This window comes from Hydra vulgaris, chromosome 12 (genome assembly GCF_038396675.1).
Source record: "Hydra vulgaris chromosome 12, alternate assembly HydraT2T_AEP".
Lineage (NCBI taxonomy): Eukaryota > Metazoa > Cnidaria > Hydrozoa > Anthoathecata > Hydridae > Hydra > Hydra vulgaris.
Window position 1 is genome coordinate 69,494,458 of NC_088931.1, and position 19,798 is coordinate 69,514,255.

The 19,798-nt window shown below is 28.5% G+C and overlaps 1 protein-coding gene and 1 pseudogene across 2 annotated transcripts in view; one reads left to right on the forward strand and one right to left on the reverse strand.

Moving 5' to 3' along the window:
- The window catches only part of LOC136088966 (receptor-type tyrosine-protein phosphatase S-like), a 130,323-nt gene that overhangs the window by 51,124 nt on the left and 59,401 nt on the right, over window positions 1-19,798 (reverse strand). The window lies entirely within an intron of this gene.
- On the forward strand, window positions 250-17,467 carry LOC136089125 (uncharacterized; annotated as a pseudogene).

Consider the following 19,798-nt stretch of genomic DNA (forward strand, 5'->3'; position numbering starts at 1 on the left):
ATGAAAAATTACATAATTCTTCTGAAAATAGCATTAGACAGACACCACGCCATACATTACAAGACACGAAGAAACTATTCTTTTAATAATTACTGCTTTATTGCTAATTTTTATTGTCATTTTGTTTAATTGTATAAATACTCAGATTTTTTTTTAATACATTTATTTGTTACATTGGCAGATTATTCAGTGAGTTGATCAGAACAAATATTACCCTTTGTTGATTTCTCAACAAAATTTTATATTACGATGGATACAGATAGTGATAGTGATGCCTTTGCCAATAATTTTTTGCAAATATCAAGTGATGCCGAGTTTCCTGACTTGAGTAGCAAGAGTGACGAGGAATTGTTTTGAGTAAAAAAAAGCAGAATCTTGTCAATACCACCTAGCGACTCTGAAGAAAGTGATTATAAAGAACTGGACCGGTCAAAAAATGATAACATGCTTATAATTGAGCCATTCATAGGAAAAAGTAGGGTTTCTGTTGCCAAACAATTGAGAGTGTAGTTGATGTGATTTAGCTATTTATTTGGGACAATTTATTTGAATATATGGTGACAAACAAATCACTACCACGCACAAAATTTACAGTTATTCAGAGATGGTGCAAAATCTGTTCTTGAATTGTCACACCAAATGGAAATGAAGTTTTTGTGAAAGCACTTGTAGTTGACTTCAAACGACTTGGTTATTGCTTTTTGATGCGTATGGATGGAATAGTGGCTTTTGGTGGAGTATCAATATCTACAACTCCTGATGTTTGTTATATGGGAAAAAAGGAAAACATGTTTACTTGGACTAAGAAGTGATATTCCAAAAGATGTCAGTAATACGAATATAATAGCTCAGGATTTCACAGCTTCATTTGAGAAACCAATTCGAGAATGGATAATTGCATGGAAATGGAATAATAATTCTCAACCTGAAACTCTAGTGAATAAGATTGCTGAATACACTATCTCTGTTGTCATAAAACACGCTTACAAAGAAGAAATTGAAGGGTAGATAGAGAAAAAAAAGCTGCAAAAGTACCATTTGAAGAAACACGGTCCAATAAAAGGTATGGTTCCTCTCATGGCAGTGGTGCAGCAAAACAAAAGAATTAGACCAGTATTAGACTTCATATATAATAGGACCAGTATTAGACTTCAGGGAGCTGAACACATTTATTGAAGCATTCACTGCGAACACAGATGCATGTGCTAATAAACTTTGAGACTGGAGATGGTTCAGAGAAAATGTTTCAATAATTGATTTATCTTCAGCTTACATGCAACTAAAAATCAATGAGAAACTCTGGGCTTACCAAATTGTTGTGTTCCGTGGTCAGAGATTTTGTTTAACACATTTGGGATTCGGACTAAACGTTGCGCCAGTCATAATTAAAGCGGTATTGGACAAAGTGCTATCGCAAGACGAAACAATCTGGAAAGGAATGTCATCATACATTGATGATATTTTTGTTAATGAAGACGTAATACCTGTTTGTCACGTACTTGATCATTTGGAAATCTATGACTTCATTGTAAGCCGGTGGTCCGCGTATAACAAAAAGTTGTGTTGGAGAAGAGATAACGATTTTGGTGAAAATTGGAATATGCTAACAAGACGCAACATCTTTTCTTTGTGCGGAAGAATGACAGGAAATCTTCCAGTTTGTGGTTGGTTGCGTGTAGCCTCATTGCATGTTAAAAGAACAGCAAACGCCCTGACAAAAATGTGGGACGAAAAAATAAAATGTAACTTTCTGGAAAAAATGCAGAATGATATGGTTAAAAGAACATGGAATGACAATCCTGCTAAGGGAATTTGGAGTGTTTATAGTAACGAGGCAACAATTTGGGTCAAAGACGCTTGTTAGTTAAGAAAAGATGACACAACACATATAAACATATTTGAACATGATGCAGTAATTGAAGGACTAAATACAGGCTTTAACTGGAAAATTGAAATTTTGCACCAATTCGAAAGCGATATTCCATTTGTTACTGACGCACTCACGGGAAAATCTAGATTGAGGACAAAAGCGTCAAATGAAATGCTGATAGGAAGAAGACTCCAGAATATTGTAAATATAGTGGACGAATACCAACTCAAAGTAGATATTAAGCTTGTCGCTTCGGAGTTTGACTTGGCCGATGCCCTTACCAGAGTGCCCAATAGTTGGTTAAAATTGGTTGATAAACCCTCTGAAATAGCAGCAAGCAGCATTATTAGTACTTTGCTATCTTCCAAAGAAATTGAGCACATTCATAGATCTACAGGACATTATGGCGTGAAGAAAACATTGTACTTTGTTTGTAAAATCAACCTGTCAGCTAGCAAGGAAGAAGTAAAACAAGTGGTTAAGAAATGCATAGCCTGTCAATCAATTTATCCAAGTCCAATAAAATGGCTGAAAGGGGAAATAGAAGTAAAGAGAGAGCGTAGCAACGACTTGGCACGGACATAACTCATTATGAGGGGCAACGCTATCTTACTTTAATCAACTGTGGACCTACACAGTATGCAATATGGCAATATCTTAAAGATCAAACTATTATATGTGTTATTAAAGAAATAAACGCGGTATTTCTCAAACGAGGAGGCCCAGATGAAATACTGACGGACAATGATACTGCATTTCCAAGCACATAGTTTTCACAGTTTTTGAATAAATGGAACGTTAAACTTTGATTCAGGTGCGCTTATGTACCTTCAGGAAATGGAATTGCAGAACCATGTCATCAAACTGTCAAAAGAACAGCGAAGAGAGTTTTGTGCAGCATACTGGAGGCAGTTTATTGGTATAGCTTTAGTCCAAAAGATAGTTGTAAGTCTTCTACTGCACCTGCAAATAAGTTATATCAATACGAAATTAGAGTAAGAGGAATCAATAACAATAGGAACGCACATAATTCTTTTAAGAAGATAACCAATAAATTCAAACTTGGCGATAAAGTATGGGTCAAACTCCTGGATAACCGATGCAACTCTCAATATAAGATTGGAATAACTATAGGGATAATCTCAGAGCAAATGGTTGAAGTTGACAAAATGTGTCGACATGTACAAGACCAAAGACAAGTAAGAGTTGACAACGATTCAATTGAAGATCTTGGACAAGTAACAGGTGACAATGATTTAAATGAGGATCCAAAAGATGATGAAGAACTATACGTTGTGCTGCTTGGAGAAAAAAACAACAAGACACCAGTGTTACGAAGAAGCATGCAGGAAAGGAGGGCTCCTTAGCAATTTAGTCCTTGAGACAAGATGGTTGTTATGACCAAGACGAAGTACAAAGTGTAATTATATTTAATGATTGATTTGTGTTACTTGTAAATAATTGCATATGTATATAGATGTATTTGTATATAATATAAAGACATAATTGTAAATGTCAAGAGAATTGTATTAAGATAGATGAGGTGTTTTACGCTCAACTTAAAAAAGTTCTTTTTGATGTGATACAACATGAAGTGACAGATACTGTAAAAGGATGCAACTTGTTGAATAAAAAACAAGCAAGAATGAGTTTTGGTTTATCGTAATAGAGGTGATAGATTGTTTGAGCATTGACCATAATTTATTTGTAGAAAAAAGAAAGAAATGCAACCTTACAACAATTGAAGAGTGGCACAAGCTTGGCAGATAAAGCAGGTCTAGTTTATTATTATTATTTTTTTATGTTAATTCAACTCCCCAAAGCTGAAAACGCCACTACTTAATTGTGGTTTTTTTGGTTGTGGTTTTTTAAACTAATAAAAAAAAAATTGAGTACTAATACCTGACCCGCTCAAAAAGTGTTAATCACAAAAACTTTTATTTATGACTTATATATAATTCATTATTTATTAAAAACCAAAAAAAAAAAAAGCTTGCTTTCACAAAAAAAACTTGGCTACAGTTTTTTTAAAAGCAACTTGCCCCTATGCCTAATTAACCCTATCATACAAAGAAGTTGCAAGTATAACCCTCTCTCAACTATGTAACTAATAAGAGAAACAAGTTGAGTGCAGTACTACCAGGGATGTGGTAGGGATCAAACTTGTTACCTCTCGCTTATGACGCGAGGGCTCTACCACTACACCATGACCGCATTACATTTACAATGTGCTTTCAGACTTTGTCTGAGAGTAAGAGGGTTGCTATTAATAAATATAGGAATACCAACATTATTGCAATATTTTTTTACAGAATATAAATGAGTTTTGTTGTCTATCAAAAATTGCAGATTTTAAGTCCAGAATTTAAATCCATAAGCCACAGCAAGCCTTAGGCTGTTACAGAAGAGAGATCAGATTAAAAATTAGCTTCTTCTTCTAAGCAATCAAAAAGTGAAGGTTTTTTGTCAAAACAAGAGTATAAAGTTGAGTTGTCAACAAATAGAGCCACTTTAGATGTTAAATTTTTATGAAGATTGATATTGTAGATAATAAACAATACAGGAGCAAAGATTTAAAGGTACCACAAAATACCTTGTGGTACCCTTAAAGTTACTTGAAATAAAGAAGAGTGTAGGCCTTCAAGAATAACTTTATTACAGCAGTTAGTAAGAAATAACTTAATAATCTCAAAACTTTTAGTTAGCACTTTTTAAAAATAAAATATTAAATATTAATAAGATTAAATGTTAGATTTACTTTAGTTAATGACATTGTTGAAGACTAACCAAAAGTCTCTAGAACCTAACATCTGATATAAGATACAAGATTTAGTAAACTGAGAATAACAGAACTTAACATAAGACAGGACCATTTTACATCGGCTTCTTGGAATAATAAAAGGATATTTGTTCTTAAGAAAGATGTTCTTGTAAAAAAAAAAATGATTAATAAAGCAACTGCTTAAGTTGGTGAAAAATATGGAGTAGAATGAGGTTTGACTTGAAATTAAAGAGTAGGAATAAAAGCTTTCAAAATTTTAGTCCAGAAGGAATAAAAGCTTTTAAGATACGTTTTATGCATACATATTATGAACATAAACATATATGTTTGCTATCTATTTAGATGCTGGCATACAATTCCCTTTCATATTTATATAAACTTTAGTATTTATATAGTGTTGTGTTTGCCAAAAGAGAAGATGATGATGATTATTGTAATGATGATTATGATGATCATGTTGATCATAATGATGTTTATATATGCATATATATGCAAAATATAACATGAATTTTGAATCAAAAAATTTTTTTTCAAGATATATTAATATTAATGCAGCCCCGGTCACAAACCTGGCCCCAGCTATATTTTATCAAACCCGGCCCCGGTCAAATATCAACTCCGATCATTTTCTAATGCTAGGGCTACTTCTACTTATGGGTAGAGTCCGCAAAGATTTGAGGAATGAATATTGGTTGATGGACAAAACAATTCAAACTCCCATTTTTGCTTAAGTAATGAGCAGAGATTGATTTCAACAAATATGGTATTCATGGCATTTTTCCAATAATGATGATGGAGAGAATAACGATTGTCTTAAAAAGATCCGTCCTATTACTTCTTACTTTTTGCATAAATTTTAAGAAGTTTACAAATCGCAGTGAGTATTATCTATAGATGAAAGCATTATTTCATGGAGAGCTTGCTTATCCTTCAAAGTTTTTCCACGCAGCTGTCTTGTTTGTCAAGGTAGGTGTTTCAGAGTTATAGAGTTGAGAGAGGGTTTTAACCACAATTAAGCTTCCTCACCAGCCTTTTCAGCCTTGGGGAGGTGAACTGAAAGAAAAAAAAAAAGAATGGTTTGTGAAGCTAAATCGGTTAAAATTGTAACTTTCATATATACAGAGAAGGAAGTCAATTACAACATATAATTTTAAATCTTCTGCAGCTGTATTTGAACTTATGGCACCACATATATATGGATAACTATTATAATAGCGTTGACACTTGTAAAATACTTTTACAACATAGATTCCCCACATGTGGCAATATTCGCACAAACAGAGACCTTCCTCTTTGTTTAAAAAAAGCAAAACTGAAAAAGGGGAATCTATCTTTTGTTGTCGACAAAACATTTTATTACAATGTTGGCAATCAAAAAGTCCAGATGATTTTGATAATACATTCAGCTGATATTGTAGAAAGCCACAATATTAATCGAGGAAAAAAATTTAAGCCAATGGTTTAAGTTTATAGTTAGTTTAAGCGTAGTTGATTATAACAAATATATGAAAGGTGTTGATTGCGCCAATCAATATTTGTTATTACACTTTACTACGTCGTTCAAAAAAAAATGGACTAAAAGCAGGGTTGCAAAAAAACCAAAAACCATGGTTTTTTTTTTTTAAAAAAAAAAAAAAAAAACATGGTTTTTTTTGGTTTAAACTCTTTTATTTTTAAAAAAAAAGCCATGTTTAGTCAACTTTTTCAATTAAAAAAAGCATTAGTCATTTTATTTGAGTAAACTATATTTTCTATTAACATTACTGCTGTAATTTATCAACCAATACATCATTATTTAATGTTCTGTGTATAAAAACAAGCTTTGCCACTTTTTCTATTCTCATTTCTTTTTTTAATTTGGAATGAACAAGCCCAAAAATTCTTTCAATTCCAGCACTAGAAGCTTGTGCTAAACTTAACAAAACTTCAATATCCATGATATTGTTGCAGTCCAAAGATTTTAGAGATTTCCACCATTCTATTGGTGATTTTTTAAAACAGACTCACTGTGTAAATAGCTTTTATTGAATGGAGCAGATATTGCTTTCAACTTTAATATTATTAGTAACAAGTTCTTAAATTGTTTAACTGCAAAGGCCATTGCAGCTTCATTTTCATTCTCAGGAAGATTACATACAAAATATCTAGAATTTAGCGTGCTTGTAAAGAAACAAGCATCACTGACAGTCTAAAGATATCTAGTTTTTGATATATATGTATTTTTTTGGTTGATAAAAATGATAACATGTTTATCAGCTCTTCAAAAATTCAATTCCAATTGGTTTTAATATTTTCAAAAAAAAGTTAGTTCAGTTTAAATTGATATTTTTTTGATTGGTTTAAACCATGGTTTAAATCTATCAACCCTGACTAAAAGGGCTGTGATGTTTCAAATAAATTGTGCACTATTTAATGCGTTTAGAGTTATTAAAATATTAAATCCAAATTCAAAAAAAAGTACAAAGTTTTTTACATGATATAACAAAAGAATAGTACATCAGTTACATCCAGAAGAATTGATCCTAATAAAAGATTGTCAAAGGATGCAAATAAACATACAAAGTCAACATTTTTACAGGTGGCATAAAAGAAAAACCAGCGGCAGTGTCGTGTTTGTGCTGCGCATAACTTGCCATATTTGCCAATTTTTTAAAATGCCTTTTCATAAGGGTTCTTCAAATACCATACCTTATAAAAGTATTAGTAAGTGATTTTTCCACAAAAGTTTAAAAAACATTAAGACAAATGTAAATTTATCAATAGAGTTTTATTTTTTGAACAAAGTATGTAGATAGTTTATTAAATAATTTTATTAAAGATATAAAATAATAATATCTAAAATATAATTTATAATATCAATCATCTTAAATAAAATATAATAAAACATAACAAGTAAATATACAATATATCAAATATACATATAAGTTTAATAACCAAACATTTTTCTAAAACAAAATACATTTCTTATAACTGCCATTAAAATTTTGGTTGTGGTTTTTTAAACTAATAAAAATAAAATTGAGTACTAATACCTGACCCGCTTAAAAAGTGTTAATCACAAAAACTTTTATTTATGACTTATATATAATTCATTATTTATTAAAAACCAAAAAAAAAAGAAAGATTGCTTCCACAAAAAAAACTTGGCTACAGTTTTTTTAAAAGCAACTTGCCCCTATGCTTAATTAACCCTATCATACAAGGAAGTTGCAAGTATAAACCTTTTTTTTTATTAGAAAAGTATATGTATCAGTAATTGACCTCTTAAGAGAAAAATTCCATATGATATAGTCTATTTTATAGTCTTAATATGCCAGAAAATATCTGCATGTTTTCTGATGTGTGTTTACAGAATTTTAGCTATACAATTTTTTTTCATTTCGGAGGTTGAATCTATTTATTTGCTACAAAAATCTTTATTTATGACTTATATTGTGGGTATACTGGCAAAAAACATTAACTCAAAAATCCCGGTTTAGAGAAATCAATCATTTAAGTTTTCTTTGAATTTGAAACTTTTATAATGTAATGAAATTGCATTTGGTGTTGACATTAAATACACCATAATGTTAAGTGTTTATTTAAGAAAATATTTATATCTTTTATTTTTTTAATTTTAATTATTAGTAATAACTTATAATAATAGTTTTATAACTTAACGTTAAATGTATTTTTAAAATCAGAGAAAAGATAATGTTTCATTCAACTTATTTTGAAAGTTTGTAGAGCGTTGAAAACTTTACAATACTGCATCATTAAGTCAAAACTGACAATTTTTGACTTAATGGCTTTTACCAGTATACCCACAATGTATAACTTATTATTTATTAAAAACCAAAAAATAAAAAAAAACCAGATGCTTTCATAAAAAAAACTTGCCTGTAGTTATTTAAAAAAAAAAAATTGATGTTTACTTGACCGTGACTATAATAGGCCGTGGTTTGAGCTTAAACCTGTGTATTACATAAAAAGATCAGTATAACATCAAGTTATTTATTCTTAATAAATGTGAATCAATTAAAAATTAATGAAAATAGATATATTTACAATATAACACATTGTAGCCCTGAATTGAGATAAAAGCACCTATACAGCTCTAATACATTTTACTTGAATTCTTCATCTGCAATTGAAAGAGAAACTATCTGTGCCATACCAAAATAAATAATATACATATTTCCACTTTCATTCATTAAAAAATTAACTTGTTTAATGCCTAATAAAATCATTTTCTTTTTGTTAAAAGCCTCGAGCCCAGTGCGGCATTTGAGGCTGCAGTGCCCATAGACATATGAATAGCATTTGCCCTATAATTGGTAATAGAAGTTAAAATAATACATATCTACAGTATTACTATTTATCTGATATTTTTGTTAATATATTGTTTTAAAAAAAAGCAAAAATACACTGTAACAGCATTAATAGAAACCAGCACTTTCTATTATGCAATGTAACAGCAATTAAGTTATGTAACATGAGTTTTTGAGCAAATGTTTTTTGCTTAAAAGACACTCATATCTATTGTTGCTTAAAATCTTCGCTGTTTATTTTAAACTAATAATAGGATTAGTTTTAAAAAGTATAAATAGATTTAAAATTAATTTTGATTATGTGATAAAAAATAAAATAAAGAAAATGTCTGATACAATTCTTTAAAGAGAGTAAAAAATTAATTGCCCCATTTTGGTTGGCGTCTCTAGGCAGTTTTATCTTATGGCAAATGCGCCTATGGAGATGTCACAAATAATGATTTTGCTAAAAACAGAATACTGAATATTACACTGGGCGCTCAGCCAAATATTTGGCAGCTGAATATTTGGGGACACTTTATTATTTTGATGGTTCCAACCTGCTTCATTGAAGTGCTTATGTTAACTATGCTGTGGGCGTTTTTATTTCATTTATAACTAGGTCTTATAACAGTACGCATTATTTGTTGAGTGATCAAATTGTTTTAACTATCATATCATACTTTTTAAACTATCTAAAAACCATTACAAAAATAACTAGCTCAGGTTTATCTTCTGAAGGAAATTTCAGGAGTTTAATAAATTTATTAAATATATATAAATATAGCACAAAAAACTTTAATCACAAATTGCGTCTGGGAATGATGCAATGCAGTTATAAATTACATTACATATATTGTCTTCTGCTATCTCCATTCATAGGGCCGGTTTCGTTTAGTTTCCAATTGCAAGCTAAAATGGCAATTCATCAAAATGGCAGTTCATCAAAATAATTTTATTGTTGTAATTCTTTATAATTTTTGCTATATTGTTTGTGCAGCATAAAATATTAATGTTTTTTTAGTTTACATCTTGATGATTTCTCGGCTTTGTTTTACCAAATTTGCCAACTTCAATGGATTTTAAGGAACTTGTTACTGGCTATCTCAAAATTTCTTTATTTTTTTTGTTTTCTATTTTTTTCTAGTACATTTGTCATATATTTTTTTCTAGTACATTTGTCATATCTTTTAAAGCAAAGCAAGCAACAACAGCATTACTTTATCATTTAAAAAACTAGAAAATATAAAAAGAAAAAAAGTGAAGGGCATTTCTTGCCATACTTCATTGTCAGGATCAACTTTATGTTCAAGTTCAAATTCTAACCCAAGACAACTTTCAACTATTGCTAGTTTTTCCAAGAAAAATTTTTCTGAACATGTTTTGGCTTGAATGGTTGCTGTTGATCTTATTCCCATTTATAAATTGTCAAAAAGTATTGATAATCAAAAAGTTAGGCCCCTCAAGGTCTTGAAATTTCAAGTTTAAGGCAAGCTATAAATTCAATGTTTTTGGAATACGGAGCAAAAAGTTTATAATTTGTCAAAATTTGAAAATGATGATAGATTTTCATTGACTCTAGATGAATGGACTTATAATAGAAATCAAAGAAATCAAAGATATATGTGCCTAAACTTACACATGTCAATTAAATCAGTTCAATGCCTTGGAATGATGAGGATTGTGGGCTCAATGAAGGCTTAAGATGGTCTTAAACTGATCGAAACAAAGCTTAAAGATTTTGAATTAAATCTAAATAATCATATTTTTAGAATGGTTACAGATGGAGTCAGAGTAATGAAAAAAACCGGAAGATTATCTTGAATAATTCATCAATTATTTCTTTCTCATGGAATCCACTTGGCAGTAGTTGATGTACTTTATAAAAAAACAAATGATCTAGTAGAAGATAAAGATTCTTGTTGTGACAACTTAGTTGAGGATATTAAAGAAGTCGATGATAGTGATAATGAAACCAATTATGAAACTTCTGTCAATTGGGAAGAATTACTACTTAATAAAGAAGCTGGTGAGCTATGTGAGCTGATGGAACCAGTATCCAAAAAATTTGAATGATTGCAAATTTTTTAAAAGGTCACCTCTAAGAAATGATAATCTTGCTGTCTAAATGAGTTTGGAACAGAGTTGGCTTTAATTTTGGATACAAACACATTGGAACTCAATATCTAAAATGATTTTAAGATTTCTTAAAATTTAACCAGCAGTTAGGAAAACATTGGAGCATTTTAATGCATTGGAAATGCTACAAACTGATAATGAGAATAAAACGGCTAAGCATTTAGGAAATTGTTTAGAAATTATTAAAGCTGGTGCAGACTTTATTTGTAAATAAGATATTACTCGTTTTGGAGCTTTGGATTTTAACAAAACTAAAAGACCAAGATACTACAATATCTTCTACTTTTTTGAGTCTATGATAAAAAGAATTTCTTAAAGAAGAAATATTGGAATTACAGGACTTTTAAGATATTTAGAGCCACTAAATCAGTATAATCAAGCTAAAAATGGTTCTATTTTTAACTATCCTAAGAAGAAAAAAGAACTTTCATTTATAGCAAGAGATATTTATTGTTGTCTTTTTTATGACCATAAAGATCCTAAAGCATCAGTTAAACATGAAGCATCCAATGTTGAAGTTGAAGAACCTTTAAAAAAAAGAATAAGGCTGAAGAGCTTAATTACTTCCTTTCCCGAAATTTAAATTTAATGATAAACAAGGTTCCTTTTAATGCTTTGGACTGTATTAAAAAAGAAATGGCTGTATTCAAAGGATCAAATGACTGTCCAAAACTGATAAAAAAATTACACTATGCTTTAAAGTCTTTACCACCATCATCAGTTGAAGCATAAAGATAGTTTAGTGCTGCTGGACTTTTTATTACTAAGTTGAGAACATTGTTAAATGATAAAATGATTGACACGTGTTTTTTTGCGTTCAAATTGAAAAGTTTAGTTACATTTTCATTTGCTTACGTTTGACATTAAAACTATTTGTGTTATGAAATAGCAAAAATGCATAAAATTCAATTAAATTGTTTGTTTGAAAATTTTTAAGCAACCAATGCAATCAAATTTTAAACGTTTTTATTATTTAGTTGATATAGAAAATATAAAAAGATTTTTTTTTATTTTAAAACAAATGTGTGCAATATATTGTAAGCTCATCATAAGTGCTAAAAGTAAAATGTTAATGTTTATTTAGTTTTTGATGATTTCTCGGCTTTGTTTTACTAAATTTGCCAACTTCAATCGATTTTAAGGAACTTGTTGCCAGCTATCTCAAAATTTCTTTTATTTTCTTTTATTTTCGATTTATTTCTAGTACATTTGTCATTAATATATATATATATATATATATATATATATATATATATATATATATATATATATATATATATATATATATATATATATATATATATATAATATATATATATATATATATATATATATATATATATATATATATATATATATATATATATATATATATATATAATATATATATATATATATATATATATATATATATATATATATATATATATATATATATATATATATATATATATATATGTATATATATATATACATACATTTATAAAATACTCTTTTTGGAGCTGAAAATCAAGGGTGAATTTATTTTAACAAAATGAAAGGACCATGATACTACAATACCTTTTTTTTTTTTTTGAGTCTATGATAAAAAGAATTTCTGAAAGAAGAAATATTAGAACTGCAGGATTTTTAAGATACTAAGAGGCACCAAATAAGTATAATCAAGCTAAAAAAGATTCTATTTTAAACTATCAGAAGAAAAAAGAACGCCTTATTATAGCAAGAGATATTTATTATCTTCTTTTTTATGACCATAAAGATCCTAAAGCATCAGTTGAATGTGAGGCATCCAATGTTGAAATTAAAGAAACTTTGAAAAAAAGAATAAGGCTAAAGATATCAAATAAGAAATGGCTGTATTCAAAGGATCAAATGACTGCCCGAAAATGCTAATAAAATTACACTATGCTTTAAAGTCTTTACTACCATCATCAGTTGAAGCATATAGATGCTTTAGTGCTGATGGACTTTTTATCACTAAGTTGAGAATATCATTGAGTGATTAAATGATTGACACATGTTTTTTGCGTTCAAATTTAAAAGTTTAGTTATATTTTCATTTGGTTACTTATATAGTACTATAACACAAAAATGTACGTAAAATTTATGTTTTGAAAATAACTAAAATTACTTAAAATTATTTAAGTTAATTAAGTAATTTGAAAAAAATTGCTTAAAACTAGTTAAGTAATTTTTTCCCATTACTTAAACACCCCTAGGGGCTACTTTGGTATTGTTTTTATGGTTCTATTTAAAGTTAAAACCTTTGAAACCATTTCTTTTCAGAGCTTCATTGTATTCTGCCATTGACGAGTTAAATATTTTTTGGTCAGAAGAATTTTGAGATAACCTATTGTTGATAGCAACTGGAGTTTGTTTAATAATTTGTGGGGGGTGGTTTAACTGGGTATGGAATGTAAAGTAAGTTGCTATTTGGCTTTTTAAAAGAATGATACGAGCCTTTTTTCAAATTAAAAGTTACGTCTAGGAAGTTGGAAATTGATAGGTTCGTCCTAACTTTTATTTAGAAGCCAATTTTTTTTTAAATTTCTGTTATAATTTTTCAAATTTATTCTGCGTGGCAGATTTTTTCGCATCACACATGCGCAAAATATAAAAATACAGCTCTGTTTTAAATTAATTTATTTTAAATTTATCAAGCACTCTCCTGAAGATACATGAAAGTTCAAATGTATATATATATATATATATATATATATATATATATATATATATATATATATATATATATATATATATATATATATATATATATATATAAATATGTATATATTATTACTAGTTGGAGTTTACGGGGACATGTTTTTTTGTTCCTGTTTCGTTTTGTTTTTTTACTTTTTTTATACTATTTTTATCATATTTATACATTTAAAATTTTTTTTTTTTATTTTTATTTTTATTTATACGTATCTAAATTTATTATTTTATTATAAAAAAATATTTTTTATATTTGTTTTTGTTGTTCTTATATATTTTTTATATATTATATTTCATTTTTACTTTCATCTATTTACAAAAGCGATTATTAAAACAGTAATATAACCATATTTAAACTTTGCTGTAACCCTAACTCTAAGCCTGATCTTGATGCCAACCCAAACTAAACCCTAAGTCAGTGTAGCAGCACTCCATTGCGAGTCAGGCTATTTGATAGTCAATGTATGTACTTTTTGCTCTCTATAAAAGTTACTTAAGGGGACATTTTTTTACAAAAAAAAGGTTGCTTACAGGGACAAAAAATTAACGGGTACACCACTAATGTACCTTGTAAGTATTCATTTTTTGTAAAATCTGTCCCCATAAGTGATACTATATATATATACATACATACATATATATATATATATATATATATATATATATATATATATATATATATATATATATATATATATATATATATATATATATATATATATATATATGTATATATATATATATATATATACACATGCATACATACATAAATAGTCTTGCATTGTAGTTAAAAAGTTTCTTCCCAAACTGTAGTTTTAATAAGAGCGCTACTAAACCTGACCAGAAAAAGTTTAAAAACATGAATAGTTTTTTTTAAAATAATAGATTGCTTTCTTAAACCAAACCCTCAGTCAATGTAGCAGCATTTCCTTGTAGAAGCAGGCTATAAGATAGTTCATGTATCAGTACTCCCTTGTAGCAGCAGGCTATAAGGTAGTCGATGAAGCAGCACTCCACACATGTTTTACAGTAAAAAAGCATCACTCCTCACATGTTTCACCTATTTATCAGTTGATGTAGTAACACTCCTTGTATGTTATAAAAATATTATTAAACAAAAAACAAAAAAAAAATACAATTGATTAAAAAAAACTTTCTAGTTATTATTATTGCGTTTTTTAAAAAAATAATAAAAATAAATATATATAATCTAATACTATATATATATATATATATATATATATATATATATATATATATATATATATACATATATATATATATATATATATATATATATATATATATATATATATATATATATATATATTTTGTTATTTCACCTCCCCAAGGCCCAGAAGGCCACTACAGATGAGGAGGCTACTTAATTGTGGTTATAACCCTCTCTCAACTCTATAACTCCGAAACACGAACCTTGATAAAGAAGGCCGCTGCGCGGAGAAACAAGTTGATATATATATATATATATATAAATATATATATATATATATATATATATATATATATATATATATATATATATATATATATATATATATATATATGTAAATTATGTTAGTGTATTTTACAAATAGAGTGCTCAATGTTCTTAAAGAACAGAGCAATAATAAATTAGAAATCATCAGCCATATCTATTCTTTAAATCAAGAAAAAACACTAACAAACCGTGACAAAAATACAAAATAAAAAACAAACAAAAACAAAGCAATAGAATTTCTCTTTATACCTGCACTTGATATTATTTCACTTTTTTTATTTAAAAGATTTAGAATAAAATTATAGATAATATATATAATAGAATATTAACATTTTTGAAAAAACAAATTGAAAAATTGAAAAACAAAATTTCATACTTTTTATTTATGCATAATTTACAGGATTTTGTTGTAGGGTTTTAAGAATTGCACTGTTTTATTATTTTCCATTTGACAACTGGATTTAAATTTGCATCTTTTAGTTTCCAAATTTCCTTTTTTGTACTCAGGAATATAAAATAATTTCATATCTAAATTTAAATTGTGTTTCGCTTATACCAATGTAAAATTTTATTGAATTTTATGGATTATTGGAACTTACATTAGCTTATCACACAGTGCTTTTTGCTAAGCATTGGTTTGATAAAGAGAAGGTATTCTTACTACGGAAGTTGCAGTTGGTTTTAGGTAAAATTTAGTAGTAGTTTATAATGTGATAATTGCGTAAATTTAAAATAGATTTCATATTTGGCATACCGTTGTATCTTATTTTTATTGTGTTTCTATTAAAAATATGTGTGAAACATAATATATAACATGATGTTTAAATGGGAGCATTTGACAGTGCAGTAGTATGTGAACTTGTGGGAATTTACAACAGTTTTATAATAAAAACGATTTTAAATACTGTGATGATTTATTTGCAATTTTTAAAAATAAAAGAGTGGAGCCCATATGGAAAAAATCAAAAAACATTTTGTTGATGTATTTAAAAGAAACAATTTGCCTATTTCAATACAGTGCAACATAATAGTTGAAGTATCTCAATACAGTGCAGCATGATATTTTCCTGAACTCTATGTTAGCATTCAGAGAGGCTGATTTAGCATTCAGAGAGGCATCAGCAGCTGCAAATATCAGAGTATTAATAGTGCTATGTTGTAATTGCATGGTGCCTTGTAAATATTTTTGGCGTGCATTGTCGAGATTTGATCAGAAATTACATCTAAAAGACTGCACTCTTTTAGATGTAATTTCTGATCAAATTGACCATGCCCTCTATCTTTACCTCGCTGCCAATATTGTTATTATTGGTGACTTTAAAGCTCATCACACTGAATGGCATGGCTCTAATGCCACTGACCCTGCTGCCACTAAAGCTTATAACTTTTGTATTTCTCATTCTCTTACTTAGATAGTTAACTTTGTGAAACATTTTTCTGGCAACACAAATCACCTTCACTTTTTGATTTATGTGACTTTTAGAAAATCTTCAACAGCATCATTAACAAGTGTAGGTCTAACATTCCATCTCTCATTTATGGAATTGATCTTATTACATCTCCCAAGGATAAAACAGAACTACTAGCAAAGAACTTTTTTTCTAACTCGGCTCTTGAATCTTATAGCCATTCTCTTTCTTCCATTTCAATTAAATAGGTTAACCCATTGTTAGACATTCGAATCACTTCATTTCTAAAGTCATATCTCATTTAAACTCTTCTACGGCTTGAGGTTCAGACAACATTTCTGTCATAGTCTTACAAAATTGTTCTCCAGAACTCTTTTCAATTCTCTCTAAACTATTTAACTAGTTGACTCTTGTTTTCCAGCCTGCTGGAAAAAGTAATTTGTTGTTGCAATTTTCAAAACTCAGGTGAACATTCTGACCACTCCAATTATCATCCTATCAGTCTTCTTGCTGTTATTAGTAAAGTCTTTGAGTCTTTGATCAACAAATTTCTAATCCCATCTTGAGTCTAATAACTCATTGTCAGACAATCAATATGGTTTTCGATCCTCTTGCTCTAAGATTGACTTACTAACTGCTATGAATGAAAGATTTTATCAGGCATTAGATGGAGGTGGTGATGCTAGGGTTATTCCTCTTGACATATCTAAAGCTTTAGACAAAGTTTGGCATACTGGTTTTCTTCACAAGCTTGCTTCATAAGGTAGATCTAGGAAAGTTTTTGAGGCCAACACTCTTTTTCATTTAATGCTCCTGTCTTAACAAAAAGTCTTCTTTATTTGATTGCTTAAAGCAGGCAGCTAATTTTGAATTTGGTCTCACTTCTGTAATAGATTAGAGCTTGCAATGACTTGTAAACTTTAACTCCAATTAAACTCAGTTTTTTAATGCAAACAACTATCGCAATACTGCCGATATTTCTATATTAATGAAAGGCAACCTTCTTACTGATTATTGATTATTACTGACCTTTCATGGAAACCATATATACAAACGATTGCTAAATTAGCATCTTCTAAGGTGGCTTCTTTCTTATTTCTACAAATATTATCATGATCGCTGCTCAAAAGAACATTAATCTCTAGTTCCACCAACTAAAACTCATTCTCACTTGAGTGTCATTTAGCATAGTCTCATTTGTTTAATATATGTGTTCCTGCATGCTTTAAAAAACTTTTATTTGCCTAGATTTTTTTCTCTGCACTTCAACAATTTATAATTTCTTCCATCTTCATATTTTTCTGACTCATACAACCTACAACTTTTTAAGCCTTATGTCAACCGTTTCCTTGCTCTATAACTTTTTTTTTTAAGTAACTCCTAATTTAATAGTGGTTGCTTGCAGCCTTGATGATAGTGAATTGTACATAAATAATAGTTTAGTAGTTTAAGTTGTCTAATTACAACAGGATATTCAAAATGGCAAAATTTGTTGCAAACTTTGCAGGTCCATGAAACCTTTATTTCTCACTTAAATAATATTTTAAAGTGGTTAAATTTAGAATGCTATTTAAAAGCAAAAAGGAAAATTAACCAATAACATGAATAATTAAAAAAACAATGAATAATTGGAAAAACAACACCGGTCTGTTTAAAAAAATTTTATTGAAAAAAATATTTAGCAAAGCAATCTCTGCCCGTAAAGTTGGAAATCTGATAACTTATTTGTTAAAAATAATGGAAACTTCTGACAACTTGTGCAATTATTTGCAAAATTTGATTTGACTATGTCTTACCATTTACAAAAAGTATTGCAAAATAATTGAATTGCTGGCAAAAAATATTAAAGAGAAGATTTAGTATCCATTCAAATTGCAAAATATTTCTCTATCATAATGGACTGCACACCTGACGTCAGTAAAACTGAGCAAATGAGTATTATTATTAGGAAAGTGTCAGTTAATGCCAAAATATTTTATTTGAACTCCAAGAAAATGAAAGGATGGAAACTTATATCAGTTATCAGGCTAATTATTTATGTAAAAAAATTACTGATTTTAATTTTGTGTTTTCATTAGTACTGTGGTATCATATACTTAACAGAACAAATGTTGTTAGCAAATTGTTGCAAAATATAGAAATAGGTGTTGGAGCTGAAATACAAGCTTTGAATAATTTAGTTACATTCATGAAACATATCATACTGATGAAGGATTTAAAAATTATTACAAACCTCAAAGGAATTAGCTTCTATATTAGAAAGAGCCCCTGAATTTCACAACATAAATAATGTACGCAAAAGAAAACACGAATGACAATTTAAATATGAGCATGAAGTTGAAACGCCTCAAAATCCAAAAGATTTATTTAAATTTAATGTTTTTTATTTGGTTTTGGATACAACCATTAGTCCTTTAGAACAAAGATTAGAGTAATCCACAACAATAATTTTAATTTTTTATATAATCTAGAAAGTCTACAAAATTTAAGTAATAAAAAACTTCAAAAACATTGTGACGATTTAGAATTGTACCTTGAATGTGAAATAAAAAGAGAGACATTTAATAAATTAACTTCTGTTAAGGACATATTTCTTTTAGAATTAAATTAGAAAAAAAAACTAGAACACCTCTCAGTACATTAAACTGTATTTGCAAATATAATTAGGAAACATTATTTGTTAATTTAAGTATATTTATTATCCCAACCGGTAACAGTTGCAAGTGGGGAACGATCTTTTTCCCAGTTAAAATTAATAAAAACATATCTTAGATCAACTTTATCACAAAACATCTATTCCAACTTGCCTTAATTTCAATTGAGAATGGCATTTGTGACAACATCGATAACAAATAAATAATGATTTTGCGGCAGCAAAAGCATGTAGATATAATTGTTATTATTTGATTTAAATTTAATCACGTAAATATAATTGTTATTACTTGATTTAAATTTATATAATACATGTATTGTTAGTTGTTATGAAAGGTATATATACATATATATATATACAAACACACACGCGTGCACATGCACACATACACACACACACATATATATATATTTGTTAAATTTGATTAAAACGGCTGCGTA